This window comes from Gopherus evgoodei, chromosome 9, assembly GCF_007399415.2.
Source record: "Gopherus evgoodei ecotype Sinaloan lineage chromosome 9, rGopEvg1_v1.p, whole genome shotgun sequence".
Classification (NCBI taxonomy): Eukaryota; Metazoa; Chordata; order Testudines; family Testudinidae; genus Gopherus; species Gopherus evgoodei.
The window spans coordinates 38,390,117-38,412,004 of NC_044330.1; the positions used below are offsets into that span (position 1 = coordinate 38,390,117).

A 21,888-nucleotide genomic window follows, 5' to 3' on the forward strand; every position below is an offset into this window, starting at 1 on the left:
CGGCAAAACTTTTTAAGTGTAGACTACGCCCAAGAAACATGGAGATTTTTCACCATTGTCCTGCATCTAGTGTAGTTGTTCAGACAGGACATAGTGAGAGAGAAACACCACCAGGCTGACTTGGAAGCATTTTACCTTACACCCACTTTACCCTGGGGTAAAATGGATACAGAACAATGACGAAGTGTGTGTAATTACTGAAGACATTGCCTACCACACAGACATTACATCAACAGTTAGAAATTCTGCAATTTCACATTGACAGACTAAAATCAAAAGGGGTTCTCTTCCTTTTAAGCAGGATAAACTTTTTAAAATGCATTTAAAAAAAAAAAACAACAAATATTTGAAGGAACATGTTTTCAAAATCAGGACATCAAGTACATTTCACAGGTGTGCATGTAAAAAAAAAAAAAAGGTATACTTCTAATATGATTTGACTACAAATGTAAAGTATTCACTTCATCCATGCTATGTTTCTTCACTCTTCAAGAAACCTGCCCAACAAAATCTGAGTTCATAAAAATGAGGAAGTAATGTAATAAAAATACTCATAGTTCATGGTCACCTACAAAGTCATGAGAGTCAAGAGATTTGAAATATTAACCATATGCATGCAGATTACTGCCTCACTGGCTCCTTGATAATCAAAATTAGCTTTTTTATATTCCCCCTCAAATCTTTTATTTCACCTCATCTTTTAGAATTATCTATATCATTGCATTTCAGTCTACGGAAACTAAGGAAATATTTCCAGCTACTGCTAAGGAAGAGTTTGGAACATAATAAATGCATAAATACTGTTTCAGTAAACATGAAGTTTTTATTTATTATCCCTTGAGGTAAATATTGATCCTTGCTTTAAACTTTAAATTTGTAATTAATTTAGTCAGCAAATGTAGACATTTTCCCTGTTTGTGAATCATCTGTAACAGTGTTTACAGATTAGTTCATTATCCATATCTGTGGAAATAATTATTTTGTACAAAAGAATTTCAGCTTATGGGTGGCTTACTGTTTGCTGAAAGTACTCAATGTTCTAGATGGATCACTGGTTACCTAACTCACATAGTTTTGTTTCTGCATCCTTATTAGATGACCTAACACAAACCCACAGAAAGATTTCAAGATGGCCACACGTACAATTTTGGTCCCAATATACATTTGCATGAATATTCATAATGCTTTCAAATTCAGTGAACCTTGTGAATAAAAATTAATTTGCTTTTTATGAACGTTCACACAAAACAAAGAAAAGGAGTTGAGAATATAGGTTTTATTTAAAAGAGCATTTGAATACTTTGATTTAGTCACCTAGATCTATTTTTAAATAATTAACCAAGGTACCCAAGTCAACATAACACTTGTAATACACAAATTTAAATGTAAAAAAGTTTGTCTCTACTAGTTTTCACTTTCATTTTCACTACCCCTTTTTAAAGTAGTGACCTATTGCAGCATTTCATTCTACTATTTTTCAGCAGAAATCCCCCATTCTAGCTGCTAGCCAAAATATTTCTTAGTTGATTTCCAGCAACTATTACCAAGAGGTGATGAAGTGATAGACAAGATATACTATTTAAGTCATGATTTCTATTAGAAACACCATATTTATGATTACTTTGATAATTCACTCAAATCTGTTTTACTTAAGCCTGATTACTAAATTCACATATTAAGAGTAACCACATTAAGAAGTTTCAGCACCATATTTTAATACTTGGAAACTATTATTTTAAGTGGACAGACACTTGAAAAAATTGAGTTTGACATTTTGAGATGATTGCAGTCACCTGTCAGCAGCTTACGTTTTTTTTTGTTTTTTGTGGGTTTGGGGGGGGCGGGAAGCAAACTGCATTGGGTATACTTTTCCAGTGTTTTAAGGTATAACCACCATAACATTTGCTAATGCAATTCTTAATAACGAACCAACCAACCAACCAACCAATTTCAATTAACATGCAGTGAAATTTACTGTTTTACTGAACTTTTCAAAATCTGTTAGTCTAATTCCTGGTTTAAAATTCCTCTTTTGGGATTTAAAATATATTCTTGCTTAGCTCACAGTTTGTCTTTACGGTAAAAATCTCATACACTCTCTATTTTCCAGTCTCTACATACAAGGAGGAAACAGATACAAAAGTGACTATCAGGCTACATTTCACCAGGGTAATTGCTCTAAATACAATGAGGTAAAAAAGGGCCTCTAGTATGATGGATGTCCTAAGGAAAGAATCTTTTTGTCAAAATAACCAGGTCTGAACTGATGCCCAGTCTTGAAATATGAACTAGAACTGTTTTTAAATGTTTTCTTATTTTAAAAAAAACCTAGCAAAGTCAAAACATTTCACTGAGACACACAGCAAAATCTTCTCCCCAGGAAATGGAAGGAAGTATTTAGTCACTGTCCTTAAACGATGGCCGGGGCACAGGGTCCGTTTTCCTGAATTCTGCCGCAAGCACAGCCTTAGAGAAGTGAAAGGAAATTGAAGGCAAGGAGCAGAGCAGACCTCCGAACTAGAAGACGGCAGCGGTCGTCAAACCACGCTTCTCTTCAACGCTAGAGGGGGTAACTGAACCCCGGCCCCCCTTTTCCCACCGTTCCCCAACGATCTTTTACCCTGCAATCGCTTGAAAGGTCTGGGCGCCTCAGCCACTGACCTTACCTGCGGCCCTCTCCCGAGGAGCCCCCTCGCGTTCCCGCACACACCCCGCGAAGCCTGGCAGGCAGCTCCTACAACTGCCATTCAAGTAATGGAGATCGGGGTTAAAAGCGGCTCTGAGCCGGGCAGCGTCTCCATAGCAACGGAAAATCTGCTTTGTGACGCGTTCACACGCGCCCGCTTCCCTCCTGTCCCTGGCCCCCACCCCACCTGTGACCCAGACAAAGGCAGCTGGTCTTTCTTACATGTTGCCGCAAGTTGCGCTGGTGCTAAGGTCTATCCAATTCTCTTCAGACCCATCACGTTCCCCAGGAGTCCTAGCGCTCGCGCCCCCACCCCTCCGCGGTCCCATCCCCTCAATCATTTCCGTGTAATTTCTAGAATGCTGTCGACTCCCAGATCCTTTATGTACAGGAACCCCGATTTCTCTCTCTCCTCTTCGGCTTGTGCTCTGCGCAGTGCCTCCAATAACAAATTACAAATAGATTCAGTGATTTCAGAACCTGATGAGGGTAATAAATGCCTCACTGAAACACAGAACAAACTCTTCGCGGCCTCAATAAAACATTAAACATCGCTTTAAAATGAATTCCCCAACTGAGTGCGTTTGGGACAAATCTGCTGTTTACAGTCTTGATGCTTCTATCAGTGTTGCAACGTACCCTACGCTATCATCAACTTAGGAAGACTGCCAAAGTCACTTCCAATCAACAACAAATGCTTTAAACAATTCTACTTGACCATACATAGGTTATTAAAATTTATTAAAACCTTTCAGTAAGGAGAGTTCGCTCTGAAGGGCAGGAAAGCCTGAGAAAGTGATCTGCAGTCAAGAAGCTAACTGGCTTTCACAATCCCTGCCAACCCCATCACCTGGCCTTCACAATGGAAATATTTCTCTGCACCCTCCTCCACCCCTACCTTCTCATTGTAAGATCTGAACTAAATACATGGTTAGAAGACTTTCCACCCCTCCCCAGCACCGTGTGCATGTGTGTGAAATTATTAGTTTACATTGGAAAAGGTACATACAAATGACAAAGTTACTACGCACTTCAAACTTGGTTTTCCTAAAGACATTAAAACAAGTCTTGCACAGATATTCTGCTAGTTGAGGACATTTACAGAACAATTATATTTGCTCATTTTGATGCAAGATTAATGTCTGTACCTGCATTTGTATTTCAGTAATCAACTATAATTTTCTTAATATTAACATTTTAAAAAACCCACTAAAAAGTACTTCTCATGATCCCTATTTTCATTATTCAGCCCAATCAACTGCTGCAGGTGCCAATGAATCCATATCTAACTCCAGCACGTCATACAGAGAGAGGCAATGAAAGAGTGGGACTGGTAGGATCATCATGGGAATACCAGAAACAAGCACCAAAACTAGCACCAAAAACACAAATATAAATAAATCTGAGTATTAAGTCTTTATCAGAGCTTTTAATATATTTCTGCATGAAAGTAAAGTGCAGATCCTCTAACCAAGGAAACAGAACAATTTGTTCAGCAACAAAACAGCCATTCAAGCAACATTTCTAAGCTTCAAGGCTTCATTCTCTATTTTTTTTATGAATGTATTGATTACAAGAAAATAACATGGTTTTATGTGACCAGAAAACGCAGCCTGGCAGTTTGACTTTTACTCACACTCCAGTGATTAAGTTTTGGAACTTTCATGTATGCCAGGTGCACCAGAAAATTTCTCACTATTGTGTAAGCTCTTGTGTAGAAAGGGCACAGACATTTTTTACTATCAGAAGAACTACTGGACACAATAATAGAAACAAATGCATCCATAGGGACATACAAACTCCCATACTGGATCAGATCCCAAGTCCATCCAGTCATCTGTGTCTAACAGTCATCTATTCCATATGATTCAGTGAATAACTTGCTCTTACATAGCACTTTTCTTCAATAGATCTCAAGTGCTTCACAATTTTTAATGGGTTTAATTCTCATAACACCCAGTAAGATATGCAAGTATTATTAATCCTATATTATAGATGGGGAACTGATGCGTTGGGAAGCTAAGTAATTTGACCAAGGTCACAACGGAAGTTTGTGGCAAAACAGGGAACTGAACTAAGGTCACCTAACTGGTAGGCTAATGGTCTAACCACTGGACTATCTTTCCTCTGATATAAGAACCATGCAGCAGGTAATTGTGGGATAACATGGTCTCTATATAGGCTCTTATCCTAATTTCTAATCACTAGAGACTGGCTTAAGCCCTGAAACATAAAGTCTTTCTTTCAAAATGTTACCAAATATCCAAAGTTATATCATCAATATATGTGTCCAATCTCTTATTAAATATTCCTTAGTTTTTGGCCTCAACTTCCTGTAGCAATGAGTTCAATGTGCTAATGACCTGTGAAAAAGTATTTCCTTTTACCAGCTCTAAATTTGCTATCTTTAAATTTAATTAAATGGCCCCTGGGTGTTGTGTTATGAGATAGGGAGAACAGAAGCCCTGGATCTACTTTCTCTATATTATTTTATTTACTTTTATCATGTTCCACTCTGGTTGGTCTCCTTGAACTTACGCCATAAAAAACAAGTGAGAGATTTCCTATGTGTACAAACAACATCATTCGATCAATTTGTTCAGCTGAACCTGTGTCGACCTCCAAGTGTAGACAAGAACAAATCCATGGTCAGCTCAAATTTCATTGAACTGACTGCTGACAAAAAAACCCTACTGAAATAGTGCTATTTCAAAGCATCAACAAGGGCTTAGAACAGTCTGCAAGAAGAAAGATCTTGTGGTTATGGTACTGGACTGGAACTCTAAAGATCTAGATTCAATTCCAGCTCTGGCACATTCTGCACATGTGTAACCCTGGGCAAGTCACTAAGATCCAGGATTTTTAAAGGTATTTAGGTGTTGCTACGCTCAGCATTGCAAGGTTTAAGTGACTAAGACTGCTAAGTTGCACTTCCAAAAGTGACAAAAGGGCCTGATCCTTTAGGGAGTCCTATTGACCTCAATGGGTTTTGAATGAGGCTTTATCTAAAATAAAGCTAATATTTCTCTACTTCAGCAGCGGTATTTTGAGGATACGTGTATTAGTATTTGTAAGGTATTCAGATATTACAATGTATGGGGCTATATAAGTAGAGAGAAAGCCATCTAGGATAAGCAAGGAGTTAACTTGCTGGAAAACAAGGTAGACCTCCAAATTGTGCTGCAACATTTTAGGGCAAGGTGCAAGTTTTATTTCTGAATTTTTTGAATAATTAATAGGATGAGTTAAGCTAGCCAACAAACTTAAGAGTAAGTAGCTTGCTTCTATTTTTACTCTGCATCGCTTTCCTCCATCCTGGTTTTCATCTACTAATGTTTTTGTTTCCCTGTGCATTTCCTGCTTGACCACTTCCCCTACTTGTGCCCCCTCCTCTTTCTGTTGGGTCAGCTTCTTTTTTCTCCTGTCTGCTCCTCCCTCCAATTACCTCTTACCCTCTGACTGCAAAATGAAGCACTGCTTCCCTCTCTAGTTATAGTACCACAACAGCTTTACTTCCCAAACACTGACAGCAGAAAGCAGGCTCTTAACCTTTGTAATCAAATGCTGTTGATCTGCCACTACTTTTTATAGCTGCCTGGGCAGAGATGAGGCAAAGAGCCTAAACCTCTGGCAAAGGCCTCAGTTCCAATTGTATTCATACCATAATTACCAGCAGCGTGTCAGGACTGGTTGTAGCAGTGCTTTAAGCACTTCTTTCTCCAAAGACATTTTTATAGCATGTTTGTAAGAAATACATGAACCCAGCTACACCATTACTACAATACTGGTATTTTTTTCTTAGTGCAATTGCACTTTGGACCCATCTACATTGCAAAAAATTTCACCAGTATAGGCAGGACTCCAGAGACAAAAAAATTTCAGATAGCACATCAATGAAATAAATGGAAGCAATTCACATTTCTAACAGGCAAATACTGCTCCTTCCTTTAGGGGAGTGCAGCCCCTTGTACCATGTCAGTGAAGTTCAATTGTACAGTATAGGAAACAGAGAAGGATTTGGGCAACCCATGCATGGAAATCTTATCCTCTGTGCACTGCACAGCCCAGCTCCATGGAGTAAACCTCCATATTGCAGTGTAGCAGAAAATGTGGATCTATAAATCTACTATCCATGGGGTGGGGGGGAGGAAACCTGAAGAGCTACTGGAGAATAGCTCCCCTTGTAAATACTCTTATTCTGCACTAAGAGTGTCTGTGTTTAGCTTATTCCACTCTGGAAGCAAGGCTGATAAAAATAGATGATTTTAAAAAGGGGGGAGGGGCAGGGGATTTTTTAAATTTAAATTAAACAGTTTTGTTTGTTTTTAAATAAATCTATTTAAAATTACATTTAAAACTGACAATCTACATTAAGGTCTAAACATATTTAAATCATTTAAATTAATATGTTAAGCAGTACATGTTTGCTGCCAAAGTTTTAAAGAAAATCAAACCACTGAACTGGTGGATGGGACTGAATCAGAGTTTGCTTAAGTGCTAATGTAACCTACACACCTCCTGGGTGTGGTGTTCTGTTCCATCTAATGGCACCAAGACCACTTAGAGAGAAAGAGAGAAATAAAATGAGTCTGCCCTACAGGCAGTTCGCTTTTAGCTCATCTGGTAGAAGCTCATGCACTAATCTCCAGAAGTCCCCAGTTCAATCCTGCCCACCAATGACCAGGGCCTGTTGGTGTTACAAGTGGGTCTTGTCTGGGATTTCAACTGGGAAGTCTCTGAAGTTCGGGATGCACTTTCTCAGTTAGGGGGAGTATGTAATCCCTACACGTTCTGGGTCTGGTGTACTGTCTGATCTAGTGGCACTGAGACCACTTAGAGAGAGAGCAATTAATGAGTGTGCTCTGCAGCCTTAGCTAACAGCCAGTTGGCTTTTAGTTCATGGTAGAGGCTCCTGCACTAAGCTCCAGAGGTCCCAAGTTCAATCCCACCCACCAACTGGGGGGGGTCTCTCGGCATTACACTAAATCAGCTTTTGACAATAGTAATGTCTTCTCCAGGTACAGAGAGAATATAATTTTCTTCATTTCAGTTTATTCAACTAGCTCAGTTCAATGATTGGTTTATTGAAATTTAAGAAACCAATTGGGAGCAGAAAAAGCAGGAACGCTCGTTTTCTTCTTCCACTAGTGAGAGACAACATGATGTACAGTACTAGTTCTAAATCCTTGAGGGATATAGTGACCAAAAGCAACCATCTCAATTCACTAGCTACAAAATCATACTTCTTTTGTTTAATAGACCAGTTAGTTTTAAATGCAAAACATGTTTTGGTAAACTTTTTTTTTCTCTTATGCATCCAGCACATTTAGTTAATTTAAAAAAAATAAAATAAAAGCCTGGTTTTGTTAATTCTTAATTGAATTTGAATTTCCACCCAGACAGAGTTTAATGAAAACAATAAGCAAAAAAATTAACCTAGTAAATATAATAAAAAATGTAGACGTTAAGAATCTAAATAAATCCAAGTTAAGCTATAGAACTGCTTAAATAAATGAAAAAAGATATAGCGTATCCTCCTGGTTACCAAAAAGGAACAACAAATTTAGTGTAAAGGCTACATTTAGTTATAAATGTAGCCTTTACAATGTTTTAATGGTTACCAACCAACAAGAATCAACTTGCTTCAGGAAAATAGCTAAAAAGGAAACTAGATTGTTGGCACTTAAAATTAAAAAGGTCATACAGCAGTTTTTAAACTAAGGGCTGGGGGAAGGCTGACATGTGCGGAAGAGCATGTGGTTCAGACAGAAGCATCCCTAAGGGGAGGATCTATTAATGGAGATTCTCTATGCCCTAGTAAGGAGGAAGGGATGGAAAATGATAAAATACAGGTATAATCTGATCTGAAACAGTCAAATGGGAGAGAGTCCCATTCGATTACATCATGTAATGGCAGACAGCTAAAAAGGGACAAGTTTTTAAAGGGCTTATATACCAATGCTATAAATCTAAATAATAAGATGGGTGAACTAGAGTGCCTCATATTAAATGAGGATATTGATATAATAGGCACCACAGAAATTTGATGGAATGAGGATAATCAATGGGATACAGTAATACCAGGGAACAAAATATATCGGAAGGACAGAACAGGTCATGCTGGTGGGGGAGTGACACTATATGTGAAGGAAACGCATAGAATAAAATGAAGTAAAAATCTTAAATGAACCAAACTGTACCACCGAATCTCTATGGATAGTAAGTAATTCCATGCTCTAATAAGAATATAGCAGTAGGGATACATTACTGACCACCTGACCAGAATGGTGATAGTGACTGTGAAATGCACAGGGAGATTGAAGAGGCTATTAAAATAAAAAAACCTCAATAATAATGGGGGATTTCAGCTATCCCCATGTTGACTGGGTACATATCACCTCAGGACGGGATGCAGAGATAAAGTTTCTTGATACCTTAAATGACTGCTTCTTGGAGCAGCTGGACCTGGAACAAACAAGAGGAGAGGCAATTCTTGATTTAGTCCTGAATGGAGCACAGGATCTGGTCCAAGAAGTTAATATAGCTGAATCATTTGGTAAAAGTGACCATAATATAATTAAATTTAACATCCCTGTGGCAGGGAAAACACCACAGCAGCCCAACACTGTAGCATTTAATTTCAGAAAGGGAAGTACATAAAACGAGGAGGGTAGTTAAAAAGAGATTAAAAGTGCCAAAAGTGAAATTTCATGTAAGATGCATAGAAACTTTTTAAAGACACCATAATAGAGGCTCAACTTAAATGTATACCACAAATTAAAAAACATAATAAGAGAACTAAAAAAGTGCCACCATGGCTAAACAAAGTAAAAGAAGCAGTGAGAGGCAAAAAGACATCCTTTAAAAAGTGGAAGTTAAATCCTAGTGAGGGAAACAGAAAGGAGCAGAAACTCTGGCAAATGAAGTGTAAAAACATAACTGGGAAGGCCAAAAAAGAATTTGAAGAACTAGCCAAAGACTCAAAAAGTAATAGCAAAAAAAATGTTTAAGTACATCAGAAGCAGGAAGCCTGCTAAACAATCAGTAGGGCCACTGGACAATCAAGATGCTAAAGGAGCATTCAAGGATGATAAGGCCATTGTAGAGAAACTAAATGAATTCTCTGCAATAGTCTTCATGGTGGAGGACGTGAGGGAGATTCCCAAACCTGAGCCATTCTTTTTAGGTGACAAATCTGAGGAACTGTCCTAGACTGAGGTGTCAGAGGAGGGAGGTTTTGGAAAAAATTGATAAATTAAACAGTAATAAGTCAACAGGACCGGATGGTATTCACCCAAGAGTTCTGAAGGAACTCAAATATGAAACTGCAGAACTACTGACTGTAGTCTGTAACCTATCATTTAAATCAACTTCTGTACCAAATGACTGGAAGATAGCTAACATGATGCCAATTTTTTAAAAGGGTTCCAGAGGTGATCCCTACAATTACAGGGCGGTAAACTTGACTTCAGTACCAGGCAAACTGGTTGAAACTACAGTAAAGAACAATATTGTCAGACATATAGTTGACCATAATTTGCTGGGGAAGAGTCAACATGGTTTTAGTAAAGAGAAATCATGCCTCACCAATCTACTAGAATTCTTTGAGGGGCTCAAACAAACACGTGGACAAGGACAATCCAGTAGATATAGCGTAGTTAGATTTTCAGAAAGTCTTTGACAAGGTCTCTCATCAAAGGCTCTTAAGCAAAGTAAGCTGTCATGGAATAAGATGGAAGGTCCTCTCATGGATTAGTAACTGGTTAAAAGACAGAAAACAAAAGGTAGATCTAAATGGTTAGTTTTCAGAAAAGAGAGAGGTAAAAGTGGTATTCCCCAGGGGTCTGTACTGGGACCAATCCTATTCAACATATTCATAAATGATCTGGGAAAAGGGGTAAATAGTTAGATGGCAAATTTTGCAGATGATACAAAACTACTCAACATAGTTAAAGCCCAGGCAGACTGTGAAGAGCTACAAAAGGATCTCTCAAAACTGGGTGACTGGGCAACAAAATTGCAGATGAAATTTAATGTTGATAAATGCAAGGTAATGTACACTGGAAAACATAATCCTAACTATACATATAAAATGATGGGGACTAAATTAGCTGTTACCACTCAAGAAAGAGATCTTGGAGTTATTGTGGATAGTTCTCTGAAAACATGCACTCAATGTGCAGGGGCAGTCAAAAAAGCAAACAGAATGTTGGGAATCATTAAGAAAGAGATAGATAGTGGGACAGAAATATTATGCTGCCTCTATATAAATCCATGGTACGCCCACATCTTGACTATTGAGTGCAGATGTGGTTGCCTAATCTCAAAAAAAGGTATATTGGAATTGGAAAGGGTTCAGAAAAGGGCAACAAAAATGATTAGGGGTATGAAACGGCTTACATATGAATAAGACTGGGACTTTTCAGCATGGAAAAGAAACAACTATGGGGGGATATGATTGAGGTCTATAAAATCATGACTGGCATAGAGAAAGTAAATAAGGAATTGCTATTTACCCCTTCTCATAATATAAGAACTAGGGGTCACCAAATGAAATTAATAGGCAGCAGGTTTAAAAACAAACAAAGTATTTCTTCATACAATGCACAGTCAACCTGTGGAACTCTTTGCCAGAGGATGTTGTGAAGGCCAAGACTATAACAGGATTCAAAAAAGAACTAGATAAATTCATAGGGGATAGGTCCATCAATGGCTATTAGCCAGGATGGACAGGGATGGTTTCCCTAGCCTCAGTTTGCCAGAAGCTGGGAATGAGCGACAGGAAATGAATCACTTGTTGATTATCTGTTCTGTTAATTCCTTCTGGGGCACCTGGCATTGGTCACTGTCGGAACACAGGATACTGGGCTAGATGGACCTTTGGTCTGACCCAGTATGGCCGTTCTTATGTTAAAAGTACAATTTCAAAACATAATTCAATTTGATGATTTAAAGTAAAGTTTCCTGCTTGGTGATTTAAATCACTTTGATTTATATAAATCCACCCTGTTGGGAAGTGGGATTAAACTAAACCACACAAAAGGCACCCTTAGTGCACTGTAAGGTCTGGTCTACGCTACAGATAGGTCGACGCAAGGCAACTTACATCGACCTAACTATGGAAGTGTCTATACTTAAATTTTGCTCCCGCTCACATAACTGCCCTGCTATGCCAATTTAATACTCTACCTCCAAGAGCAGCGTAGAGTCAAGGTCGACATAGTTAGTACAATTCATACAAGTGCTCCTGGTAAGGACGAGCACTACTGACAAAAGGAGGAAAGTGTAGTCACACACAAGCGGCACTAATTTACTGAGGCAGTAATTTAATTTTGTAGTGTACGCATGGCCTTTGAGTTAGTGTGGAATAACTATTGTGTTTTAAATTCACACCCTAGTTTCTTTTGCAAAAGCTTTCCCATGTAGACAAGTCTTATTTCTCTCTCTCTCTCTCCACACACACACACACAGACACAGCAAAAGTGGTGGAGGTTACTTTACCTAGAAGGCTAAAACAACAACCGCAAAATGTCCCCATCCCACTACAGTAACTCCCCAGTGCAGAGTCAAGTTACTTAGGCCTGGTCTACACTGGGGAGGGAATGTCGATGTAAGATATGCAACTTCTGCTACAAGATACCATAGCTGAAGTCAACGTATCTTATTCTGACTTACCTCCCGTCCTCATGGAGCGGGATCAACGGCCGCGGCTTCCCCGTCAACTCCGCTACGCCGCTCGCTCTGGTGGAGTTCTGGAGTCAATGGAGAGCGCATTCGGGGATCGATATATCGCGTCTCAACAAGACGCGATATATCGATCCCCAATAAATCCATCGCTACCCGCCGATACGGCGGGTAGTCTGGACATACCCTTTGACTGTGCACTTAAAACAGCATTCACTCACTCACCCATCAAGTGGAAGCACAGATCAGATCAAACTGTGTTCAGCAACATTTCAGAAATGACAGTTAGACTGGCACCTGTTACTGACAGCCACTGACTGCAATAGGTAAATATCTTAAGGTAGGCAAAGATTCTGTCAGCCAACTAAGGCTACATCTACACTGCAACCTTGGATGTAATATTTAGTTCATGTGGACATATCCGCATTGGTTTAATCTAGCTAGCTTGCTCAAAATAGCAGTAAGGACACGACAGCATAGAAGGCAGCCCCGTAGATGCATACTTACATTGCTAGATCACATTGAAACCTATGCCACTACACATCCTCAGTGCTTTTCTTTACCAAACTAACTAGATTAAAGGTACCATAGATAAGTATGCACAATCTGAAAATTATACTCTGCAGTATGGTCTACACTGCAACCAATTGTACATTTGGAAGGTTTTTCTCCAAACTAAAAAGGCTAGAAACCTTTGATCATTTAAAAAAAATGTTTAATTTTGCAGAAATTGGTAAACAAGCTCCCTAATACTGAGCTCTTATATAGTGATTTTCAGCAGTAGATTTCAAAGTGTTTTACTAAGGAGGTCAGTACCATTATCCCCATTTTACAGACAGGGGGTGTGACCTGCCCAAGGTCACCCAGCAATGGCATAGCCAGGAACAGAACCCAGGTCTCCCAAGTCCTACGCCAAAGTAGGCCATACTACCTCTTAGACAAGGAAAACATATTATTCACTGTTATTAGGTAAGTGAGTTTATCAAGCCTTACTAATTCATGCCCCCCCACACTTCCTATTAAAAATAGTTATTAAAACACTTTGAACAAAAGAGAAAATAGTATTTACAGGTAACTCTGAAAAGTACAAAAAAGTAAAACAAAATTCAACAGGATAACAGACTCAAGAAAGTCACACAATTCTAACAGGTTTAATGATCTATACCTTGAAGGCATGGGGAACATGTTTTATTACTTGGGCTAAAGTTGTATATCAATATTGAGATGCTAAGTTTGATATGCAAATTTAAATCCTGAAAAACAGATTCATGGTCAACATGAAATACCATTTTGAGTCAGAGGGAACCTCGCTATTTGAGAAATTATTGGTTACACTGTATGTTATTTCTTTTTTCTTTTTTTTCTGGTAATATCTCAGAATTCTAACTCCCAATGTCCTTGACATACAGAAGGTCAAGGTACATTGTGGTACTGAAATACTAACACAAATAATACAGTGCACAAAGTCTCTACTATTGCATAAATAAAGTGAGGTGGCAGGAAAGTACTTTATGATATAGTATCAGAATATGGATGTGTACAGTATTAGGAGATTATGAATCATTGTGATTAATGAAACATATGGAAGCAAATTACAACTAGAAGACACTCCCTTCCCCAAAAAAAATTTAAAAAAAAAAAATAGGAAAGAGTTCTGGGGGAAAGCCACCCCAGGGCTTTGAGCCACACTGCAGAGGGAAAGACAACTAAAGAATGAATACATCCTCTCTGAAAACTATGAAGATAAGAATTATGGAGATTTTGTTATCATCATCATATTCTAAGAGTCTCCTTACAAGTATTTCCACTGGGTGGCAGACTTTGCTTTCACATGAACTGAGAGGGGGAAAACAATTGTTTAAAGAACTTTTCTGTCATACAACTTATTATTTGATCAGTTCTCCAAACTCTCTCTCCCATTTTTTCTAGAAGCCCCAGGATAAAGGAAGCAGTCCTTTAGGGAGATTTGAAAACATATGGTCAAGATAGTGAGATGGGAACAAACAAACAAACAATGTGGGTGAAGGGAATGAGTCAATACAGAAATTGATTTAAAATTTATCAGCAAAACATTTACTTAAGTCTTGAAAAGCAAAGACTAGAAGACTGAAAAAAATTCAGCAACATATATTAGTCCTGAAGGATCTGAAAGGATGGATACACAGCTTATTAAAATCTTGGGTGCAGCTTTGAGGGGTTTGTTCTTTTTTCAGTGCACATATTTAAATATTACAAACTTTCTTTAAATGCATTTAAAGAGAATTTCTACTTATTTTAGACAAATTATGACTCATTTTTAAGAATAAAAACTATTTAATTACTGTCTTCTTTAAATTATGTATTTTTAAAAATAGCCCACTCACCCACTTCAAAATCTTGCACTCCCAAGCGTGCAAGTGAGTTTGGGAAATCTGTAGATCTTGCCATCCACTTTGTAACATTTGTTAACACAGCAAGAAATAGAAGTTTCAGGTATTTTCATTGCGCATATTTAAAAAAAAACAAACCAACTAATTTTAAAATTTTTGCTTTGGCATAATCATACGTAAGGCTGCAAGTCTGTCACGGAGGTCACGGATTCTGTGACTTTCGTAACGGCTGGTGCTGTCTCAGGCTGCCAGAAGCAGCAGTTTGGGTGTGTGGGAGGGGGCTCAGGGCTAGGGGCAGGAGAGCAGGGGGGTCACTTACTTCGGGGCAGGGGGCTCCCCAGCTCCCACTGGCATAGCCCCTGAGCAGCTCCTACACGGCAGAGGGGGGTCTCTGCACTGCACACTACCCACCCTCACAGCTCCCATTGGCTGCAGTTCCTAGCCAATGGGAGCTGAGGTAGCCAGCACTTGTGCCAAGAGCAGCGAAGCCCCTGCCCTGGCTCCTGCCTCAGCCACCTAAGGGCTGTAGGGACACAGAACCAGGTAGGAAGCCCTTGCCAGCCCCACCAACTCCCTCTCCCCCAGCACCACCAGGGGTCCGGGGCCACGCACCACAGCCCAACTCCCCCTCCCCCAGTATCAGCACTGGTCCCAGGCCACCCCCCCCAGCACCTCCAGATTCCACCCCACCTCTGGCAGAGCACCCATGGCCCCCTGCCCAAGTTTTAGTCAGGGTAGGTATTTTTAGTAAAAGTCATGGACAGGTCACGGGCCCATGAATTTTTGTTTATAGCCTGTGACCCGTCCACGACTTTTACTAAAAATATCTGTGACTAAAACGTAGCCTTAATCATACATTACCTAAGAACCCTATAAGAATGAGCAGCAGCAACTGCAAAGAAACCAAGCTGGATGGATAAAGTGCTTTAACGTACTTCAGATAAGACATCAAGGATATTTTCCATAAGGTTTGCAGAGAACAGCCTCACCAGGATCCATATAGGAATAACAATGACAAGATGAATGACCAACTGAGGAGGAATTTCACAACCAGTTTCAAAAGGAATTAGGACATCCATAGCACTATCATCCCCATTTTGTTGAAAATCTCATCTGAAAGAATCGAAGGCATGAGCTGGGAGTTCTCTCATGAGAAACATGGAAGATTGCCACAAGGCACTCCTCAACCCACCTAGTGGTCCGGCTGGGTGGAATGGAAAAATTCTTCCTTCTCATTGAGTCAGGTAGCCAAGAGGACACTTTCACCCCTTCACAAGAACTAGAGAAGTAGTATTCAGGTAGTTTTTCTCCTAAAAGGTAAACAGAAATAATTTGTGGCGTCATAACCCTAGCAAGACTGGGGAGCTGAGTCTTATCCAGACACATGAAAATGCAACATTCTTGTGCGCTTGTGATAATCTGTGTTATCTGGTGCTACAGATTACAATCTGCTCACAAAGTCTGTTTTCTCCAATTTACATCAGTATCTGTATTACACTGCAGTCATTTATGAAGACTAACCTCTACAGTAACCAATACCAGTCCTCCACAATTAACGTCTGAGTAACTTATTTTTAGAAAAATATTTTTCAAATCTGTCCTCTATACTAGCTCTCATTTAGCACTAACAATATATAAATTAGCTATATCACAATACACCAAAAATGATGTCACTGTCCCCCTGAAAATAGAAAAATTGGTAATTTTTCAGAGCCTTATACATTATACCTCTGAAGTTCCTTGGCTGATTTGCTTCAATCTTAAAAAAATGCATTTGTGGAATGATGCACAGCATTTGAATTTGCATGCCAAAATATGTTTTTGTTTATAATAACCTTAATATACTGTGAGAATAGTAAAGTGTTACAAGTAGGGTTTAGGCCAGAATATTTTCTAACAGACTTAACTGTGGAATCATAATTGTTACTTAAAACCCCCTACACTCAGGGCCAATCTCTAGCACATGGCGCACACGCACACCAGAAGTAGAATACATGCAAATAACACATCTCAAACTCCACATACTAAACTATTAATTAGGAATTTCACACGAGCTCCTGAGGCAAGGCTGGGGACTTCTCTAGCATAATTGTAGATCTACAACCACATTCTCAACCCTGTTCTCAGCACTGGCAGTGTCAGCATTTCCATCAGGCTGGTCCAAAAGGCCCCAGTTCCCAAGCTGGACTCTCTGGAAGGTCCCCTCAAGACTGTCACATTAACCAGTTTCAACTGCCCCAATACACTAAGCCCTAGCGACTGTGCTCATTCTTTATTCTGAAACAGTGCAAAAAGGAGCAGCAGCTCAGATTCTAGTCTGGAGGGCTCTTCCACAGAAAGGCAGTTTACATGGTAATGTTAAAATAGTCCTCGTCTGCTCTGGAATTCTATAGATGACCAAAGGAGGAGGCAAGGGGGGTAACAGGAACAAACCTTTTAAAATAGTTTTAGACCTTCTTATACTTCATGAAAAAGAAATTTAAAAACAAAAATTGTCCCCACTACCCCTTTGTAGACCACACATGCATGTCTGGAAAGGGCCAATCAAAGAAGATAATGCTTATTGTCTATAACTGCTGGTGGTGGGAGAAGGAAAGAATGAGAAGTGTCCAACTATTTTTAAAAGATAATATAAATGGAATACAATGTTGTTCACTAACAAGATAACAGGAAGGTGAGGTTTCTTGCAGAATGAAGGAACCCAGTTCTTCTATAAAGTAAAAATATTCACCTTAGAACAAAGTGTCTGTTAACATAACATTAAGAGTAAAACATTAAAGTCAGGAAACAAAATGTAAGGTTCTTAAAGATGCATTGTTTTGGCTGTGCTAACACTTCCTATTTATTTTACGAGATATAGTTAATGTTTAAAAAAGTACAATGAGATCCAACATTTGGAAACTGAAGTAGACAAATTCAGATTAGAAATATGGCACACATGTTTAACAGTGAGAATAATTAACCGCTGATGCTGTGAATACTCTTTCCCTTGACATCTTTAAATCAAGACTGGAAATCTTCTTAAAAGATATGCTATTGTTCAAACAGAAGTTATGGGCCAGATGCAAACATTGGACATGGTTCTTTGGCCTGCAATAAGCAGGAGATTAGATCATCATAATGCCTCATTTGGACTTTAAAAAAAAATCTATGACTCTATTAAGCTAGAATGTTAAATATAATGTTCAACATGTAATATTGTTTAATTTTTAGAAGGCTTTCGTAAGAAAGAAAACCCCAATCTAACTTCCTTCAGGACCAATATGTAAGGTTGTAAATAAAATATCTACTTCAAGTCTGTCCATAGCTCTCTTAGAGTCCTCAGTATTGTTGGATCCACAATAGCTATGGATGCAAAACAAAAATAGGTCTCTTCTACTCCTTATTAGTATGCTGCTCCATCCTGTCACACTCCGATCTGACCATGGTGATCTATAATGAAAGCTGGCTGTGAATTTTTTGACAAATCATTTTGTCAAAAATGCAGATTCACCAAAACCAAAGCTTTTCACAGGAACTGATCAGTTTTGAAAAAACTTCAGTCAATAAGTTTTCTTACGTCCAGGATCGAATTTCTGATAAAAAAAAAGAGTCGTGCAACCCCCACCCTGGCCTCCAGAATAGCCAATAGCCCAGTGGTTAGGGCACTTACATGGATATGGGAAACCCAGATTCAAATCCCTCTGAATCAGTCAGAGCAAGGACTTGACCCTGGGTCTCCCACATCCCACTTGATTGCCCTAATCACCATTGGGATGTTATTCCATAGAAGGGAAATGAGGTGGGGAAGCCTCTCTGTGGTTTTTCATAACAAAAATGTCAAAAAGTGAAACCTTCATCCCAATTCAGAACAGGAAAATTTTGAAATGTCAAACATTTTTGCATGATGGAAAAACCATTTCCCACCCAGCTCTGTTTGTTACCTCAACTTGACTATTGCATCCTTAGGTATGTTGTGTTTAAATTACTCAGCTTAAAAAGGCTCTAGCCAATACCAAAGAAAGCAGCCACCTACTTAGCAAGGAATCTGAAATCATATCAGACTAATGTTCCACCCCCTGTCATTTAATGGTTCCTTGTTGAACAGCACATATTCAGTGTTCCAGCTCTGCTCTTAAAAGTCTTCCATGATAAGGACCCAAGCTTTAACAGACAACCTCAATTTCCATGAACATGATTGCCTTCCGCAGTTGCACTTACTAGAACAGTTCTCAAACTGGGGGTCAGGACCCTTCAGGGGTTCACGAGGTTATTACAAGGCAGGGGGTGCAAGCTGTTAGCCTCTACCCCAAACCCCACTTTGCTGCCATCATTTATAATGGTGTTAAATATATAAACAAGTGCTTTTAATTTATTAGGTGGGGCCGCACTCAGAGATTTGCTATGTGGAAGGGGTCACCAGTAAAATAGTTTGAGAACCACTGTACTAGAATGAAACATTAACTCACAAGAGAGAAGCTAGTAAGGGCTGAAGACAGAACTTTCAAGGTAGCAGGCCCACAAACATGGAACTCACTTCCAGAACACAGACTGATCACAAGATATCACTACCTTCAAAACAAAGCTTCTCTCTGCAACACACATAGCTCAATTCAATTTTCCAAATATTTTCTCCCTCAGAATACCAAGCGAGGCAGTGTGGTCTAATGGATTGGGCACTGATCCAGGAGTCAAGAGAAATGGGTCCTATATCCAGCTCTGATGCTAACCTGTTGTGTTTTCATGAGCAAATCACTTGGCTGCTCCTCATCTATTTCCCCTTCTGAAGATATGCATTACTCCTTTAAGGAACAAAGTGGAGCCTACAGCTAAGTAGAGCCTGGGGTGTAATCAAGGAGGCCCTGCCCCAAACTAGGGCTGGGTTACATAAACAGGAAGAGGGAAGGAAAGGACATGCAAGCTGCAATGTATTCTCTCCATCTTTAGACAAGCGTAATCAGAGTATGTCTACACAAGGATAAACGATCAACAGCACAGCTGCAGCTGACCTAAGTCAGCTGACTTGGGCTCATGGGACTTGCGCTGTGGGGCTAAAAATTGCTGTATAGACCATTTGGGCTCAGGCTGGAGCCTGTGCTCTGGGACCCTCAATTCTCAGAGGATCAGTCGTGGATTTTTTATCCCTGTGTACTTACCCTTGAGGTATGTCTACACTATAAACTTAAGTGGACCTATGTTAGATCAACTTACTACAGAGGTTCGTGTCCACACTGCCCTTTTTCTGTCAGTGTTGCATGTCCTCACCAGGAGCACTTCCATCGATTTAAGAGGGGCAGTGTGCGGTGTTGAGAGCCAGGAATTTCAGCTCCGCGTGCAGCTCCCCACCGGAAGCCTGACTTGCCCCCCCACACACTTTGCTCCCCGCTGAGAACGGGGCAGCCAACCAGACTCTGGGAATGGAGCTCCCAGCCAGGCACAGCTGTGCTCCCGGGGGGGGAGCAGGGAGCCAAGAGCCAGGGGTAGAGGGGCAGCCGGGCTCCTGGCAGCGAATTCCACACCCAGAGCCTAGTCAGCTGCAATGCTCCCAGCGAGGAGCAGGGAACCGAGAGCACAGGCGGCAGCCCAACTGGGAGGAGGGAGCCTGAGACGGGAGCCTGCATGGCAGCCCAGCTTGGAGCGGAGACCAGGTAGTAGCCTGGGTGGGAGCCAGCTTTTTTGTCAATTTCACGGCTCCTGTTTGATAAGAATGACAGCCAATAGATGTAAGTAATGCAGTGTCTACCCTGCATTGCCCTAACTACACAGGCATAAGTCCCATACCTCTTGTGGAGGGGAAATTATTATGTCAGTGTAGTAGGGCACTTACATTGGCAGGAGCAAGGCTGTAGTGTGTACACTCACATAATTAGGTCAATATAAGGCCTCAGAGATTTGGTGTTACAGATGTTACGTTTGGGTCCTGATGTGGGGACCTTATGAACCATCTACTGTAATTCTTCCTGTCCTGAAGCCTTATTAAAAAGGGAATATGCTATTTTGTTAATGTGTATTGACTTCTCCTTGCCCATATTATTAAATTGAACATATTGCTGCCAATTATGGGAAATTAAAATGGTGCACACCTGTCAGGGTGGATAAAAATCGTATTTTTTTTTATTTAAATCAGATTATTTTGATAAAATGCTTTTTGAGGAAAAAACCTATCTAAAGATAGTTTTAATTAAGATGCATTACAGCTCAAAGATATCTCATCATGGAATAGGGATTATAAATTCTAATTCTATAGTATGAGAGAATATATTCATTTAATGCTTAAGAAAAGTTTTGTAAAAGAGTCCCAATAGTTCACGGATTATGGACCCAATCTTATGGGGCTCCAGGGGCTTCTGTATAGATTATTTAGGTTAATATTTCTATCTACCCAATGGGAAGTGTTCAGTCTAGAAGATACCATCAGAGATGCTTAGTTTTGCAGTTCTCAAGCTGTGGATTTGTGTCTCCAGAGATAACGTGCTTGTTAACAGCAAAAATGTTTTAACACAAATAAAATTAAATAAATAAATAAATAAATAGATGTGAGAAATAACAGACCTCAACCCTATTGTCCCTCTTCAAATTTGTGTGCACAGAGTCAATCCCTTACCTCTCTCTAGAAGTGCAAAGTTTCAAAAAGTTCAATGAACAGAAGATTGTTGGGGGTAGAATAGATCTTGACAAGGAGAAGAGGTCCGGACAAAAATGTGAGAAGGGAGGGACAGGCAGTAAAAACAAAAGTGAAACTATTTGAGCAGTATATTCCAGAAGTCTTGAGGTCTTTCTGAGTGTAGCCTTCATTGATTTGAGATCTATCGTACCATTCTCTCACTAGAAGGGGAAACCTATAATGGCAGCAGGTCATAAGAGAGACCCAGTTTGGGAATATTTTAATGAAGTTCCTCTACCTGTGGGTAAGACAGGCATGTGTGCAAAGAGTGCAACAAAGAAATGCAAGGCCTGGTTGCCCGAATGAAACATCATGAGAAGTGTTCCTTCTCAGGAGGAAGCTGCACTGAAGATGATCAACGTGCAGGATCTTCAGGTTGGTAAACTTTTTTTTATTTCATACCTCTTTCTTAAGGACTGCCTGTCTTCCTTCTGGACTATTCTTCAATTCTCAAGTTTGAGCAAAAAAAAATAGTTGTTATCATCATTTTAGATGCAGTTGTAATG

At 39.7% G+C, this 21,888-nt stretch overlaps 1 protein-coding gene across 13 annotated transcripts in view; it reads right to left on the reverse strand.

Moving 5' to 3' along the window:
- Positions 1-21,888, reverse strand: part of ACSL3 (acyl-CoA synthetase long chain family member 3) — a 117,985-nt gene that overhangs the window by 86,557 nt on the left and 9,540 nt on the right. For 7 of the 13 annotated variants that reach the window (XR_004001965.1, XR_004001964.1, XM_030575130.1 and 4 more), the window contains one exon: positions 15,932-16,049. The exons of 2 other annotated variants lie outside the window; for them this stretch is intronic. The gene's annotated coding sequence lies outside the window, so the exon portion shown is untranslated. Of the gene's footprint in view, positions 1-2,666; positions 2,769-2,908; positions 3,074-9,120; positions 9,152-12,361; positions 12,406-15,931; positions 16,050-21,888 lie in introns of those variants that run through there. 4 more of the 13 variants (XM_030575132.1, XM_030575137.1, XM_030575136.1 and 1 more) reach the window with 4 other exon arrangements.